The sequence below is a fragment of the Anoplolepis gracilipes genome, chromosome 3, assembly GCF_047496725.1.
Source record: "Anoplolepis gracilipes chromosome 3, ASM4749672v1, whole genome shotgun sequence".
Taxonomy (NCBI): Eukaryota; Metazoa; Arthropoda; class Insecta; order Hymenoptera; family Formicidae; genus Anoplolepis; species Anoplolepis gracilipes.
In genome coordinates, this window is record NC_132972.1 from 8208168 (window position 1) to 8212376 (window position 4209).

Below are 4209 nucleotides of genomic sequence, written 5' to 3' on the forward strand. Positions count from 1 at the left end.
TGAGAATATAATTTTTTCGGTGTATGTAAAATATATTAGCATGCATATCAATTCCTCTGTCGGCGGGTCATTAAACATTTGTATCTTTAAAATTGTTTTATAAAAATCTAATATATATATAATTAAAATAAATATTTCATGTATGGCTTGCATAAAAACTGGAATAAATCATATATTTTTATTTTTTTTATATTTTTCTTTTTCTTTCAATTTTAGAGAAGAAATTTTTTTATAATTTAAAATTGACCCAGAGTACGGCATGCATGCATTCCGCCGTCCGAGGGTTAAAGCAACGAATTTATCTACAAGTCTATTAATCTACATCTACAAATCTCTACACAAATCCGTTGCTTTAAAATATAATAAAAGCTTTTTATCACTCACCGACACTGATGTGCAACAGCGGAGTTGTTGATATTGAATCTATACGTTGTCTGTAACATACAAATATAAAATATAAATTATAGCAGCGCTTAAAATAATTAATATTCAAGAATTTATTATTATATATACTCATCAAATTATTATTATGTACTCATCAAATTTTATATTTAATGCGTACAATAATAAGCACATATATAAATATCGAATAATTATATAATTAAAAAAAAGAACTATTTAAAAAAAAAATAGACTTTTATAAGATTTATGTAAAAGTCTTTATTTCTGAGTTTCTCTTATTAAAATCAATCAACTAAATAAACTGAATTAAATCATATACGTGATTTATAATAATTAATCTACAAATAATAATATATAAATTATATTTACCCTAGGGTTGCTCCGCCGATGCAGGATGCCTCTCCTAGGCCTCCTCCTCCTCTCAGATTGTAAGGGACGTCAAGAACTATTGTTTTATACGCGCGATATACTTTTTTTACTTGCTGAAACGGCACAAAAATAAAATCGCGCAATATTTTAAACCGTACGAAAGTAAAAACGCGCGATAATTTGGACGGCACTTCCGCACTTTTACGCGCGATATTTTAACGGCACTCCCGAATTTTGAAACGATCGAAAATCCCATTTTATCACGCACGAGAATCATACTTGAAGTCGACAAATCGGGCGCGATCAAACTCCGAGCAAGAGTTAAGTCCGAATCGGAAGAGGACGGAAGATCGAGGGAATCGATCGCGAATGGGGTACGCTCGATTCTCGTTCGTGCAGTTCCGCATCTCAGACCGACTCAAACTCATTAGGCACGATTTCGAATGAGCATATGTGTCTATCATACAGACAGTCCACATGATACGTCATAGGGCTGGTAGACGGATCAAGAGGAACACCCATTTCATGAATGTTCAACAATCTGAACATTTATCAACTGGATCGGATCTCTTTACTGAGCGTAAATCATGACCTAAATCTTCCAGTCGACGTCCTCAATGCGATACGTCATATTGCCGATACAAGAAAAGGGGCCCATCAACGATTTATTCCAACAATCGACCGACCTCTAATCGACTAGGACCGAAACCCGTTGCCAAAGCAGAGACCGTGCTCTCAACAACCGATTATCGAGCGTTAGCTCAATATTAATTCGCGCGTTCAGGTATCTCTCTATACTGAACATACGTTCTACGCAGCCGGCATTCGCCTCAGCCGCGATACTGAGGCGTGTAAACGTTGTTGCTCAGTAAGAAATGACGATTGAAAAAATGCAAATTAAACGCCGATAATCGACATCCATTTGACAACATCTTCCTCAATCAATCATTTTTCACTGGAAAGCAACGCTGAGAGAATCCCAATTAGTCGGCATCAAATACGATCCCCGACAACATAATTTTGTGATCAAAATCAGGAAATATGAACGAAAACACGACCGCGATCGCGATGAAGCCGAGAACCGAGAGCCGAGAGTCGAGACGAATGTCAAAAACAATAGCGCGCTATATGTCACCAAGGTCGAATGTTATTATTTTATTTCGAAATCATTTTAGACGTATTTTAACACGTTAAGATTTATCGTAATATTATTGCATATTATTCGTATTATTATTACGTATATTATTGTTGCGAGAAACGTGTACGGCGCGCTCGACCTCGAGGTGACCGAACGCGAGGCGCACGTGCCGGCGCCGGCGCCGACATCGGAGTAAAAACACGTGCGCACATTACGACGGCCGGAGTAAGAATGAATGACTCATGGCTGTCACTAGTCACGTACGCCGTACGCGCCGGGCTCCCCTCTCTTACTATGGAATGCGTGACGTCAAAGACAAGCTCGAGTATGCTCATTCTCTCTCTTTCTCTCTTTCTCCTCGCGCCAGACAATAACAAATACGCACTATACTACGTGATATAATTTAACGCGTTGAAATATGTACAATCAAATGATTCTAAAATACATGTAAAATTTCTTAACTCAAATGATATTATTATCCGATTTAATGCGATACATTTAAAATACATGAAACGCGATTACGAAATTTGTAAAATACCTCAACGAAAGCAATCTTATGACTTACTGTATGACTATTATAATTGCACGATTAATTTATTATATTCGTAAAAAATTATATCAATGATGTGTGTGTGTGTGTGTGTGTGTGTGTGTGTGTGTGTGTGTGTGTGTGTGTGTGTGTGTGTGAACAATTATTTGTAAAAGCGATAGAAATTTATATTATAGATACACACATATATATTTATAGACGTATAATAATTAAATATAAATTAATAATAAAAAATATGCACAAATTTACTGCCTGTATTTATTACATTTACTAAATATGTATAATTCTCTGTAATTATAGAAATTTGTCATGTTATATTAAATAAATGTTCTCTCTTTCATCGTAACTATATAATTATTCATTTATATATATATATATATATATATATATATATATATATATATATATATATATATATATATTACGTATGTTTGTTTTTTTTCTATCAGAAAAAGAAAAAGAAAGAGAGAAAAGAACAGATATTCTATCACTAAAAATTAATGTATTAAATACAATTTATTAATATTTTAATATTTGTTTATTATAAAAAAGTTTTTTATTAGATGTGCCTGTTTTTATTATAGCTTATACTATTTAATTTATTCGATTAAAATATAAATTTTTATTAATAAAATATTTTACATAAATATCGGCAATGTACTTCACAAACAGTAATATATCTTAAAATGCCCGAAAATTCGCTTCTGAGTTATTAGGAAAACATATTTCGCAAAGAAGGTATCGCTCTTTCCGCGGATTATAAGGATACCTTCTTTGCGAAATATGTTCTCCTAATAACTCAGAAGCGAATTTTCGAGCATTTTAAGATATATTACTGCTCGTGAAGTATGTTGCCGATATTTATGTACAATATATTATTAATAAAAATCGAACTTTCGAGAAGATTAAAAGACACATATTATTAATCGCGTATAAGTATGCCAACTGCATAATCGGCGTTAATTAACAGTAATTAATAAAGTTTCATTTCCCAAAATTAATATATTAAACGTCCTGCTATTAAAATTGTAAATTCAAAGCGACAAATAGATGAATTAAATGAGTCAACTGATGAATAGAATTACAGTAATTAAATAAAATAAAATTATATTATAATTATGTATTCGTATATTATATAAGAGTCTCTTGCAACAATGATTTCGGTTAATTAATTTTGATAAGTAATTTTCCTATTCTTTTCGAATCACGATTAGTTGTTACAGAAAGCGTCTCGCATTAACTTTTTTATTAATAATACAAGTATTTATAAAATTAAATATCATAAAATAAATTGTTTGTTTTTGCAAAAAGGAAGAGAGAGAGAGAGAGAGAGAGAGAGAGAGAGAGAGAGAGAGAGAGAGAGAGAGAGAGAATATAATTCATCGTTGTGTTCTCTCAATTTCTAATGTTATATTTATATATAACAATTATTTGTTAATGTGAAATATATGGGAAACATATCGCTACATTTGTTTAAATATGAACCATATAATCCAACACATTATATCATCTTTCATATTTTAATCACAAGAATCTAATCCATTAAAATTATTTTTAAACTAGTAAAATGCAAAGTGGAAGTTTGATTAAAATGATACACCTCATAATTCAAATAATTTTTATTGTATCGCAAAAGTTACGATAACTTTAAAATTATGTTTTCTATAAGATGTATAACTGATCGTGGACAGCATTACCCATCTTTATACATATTGTTTTATTAATAAAAGTCAAAAAGACGAACTTTCGA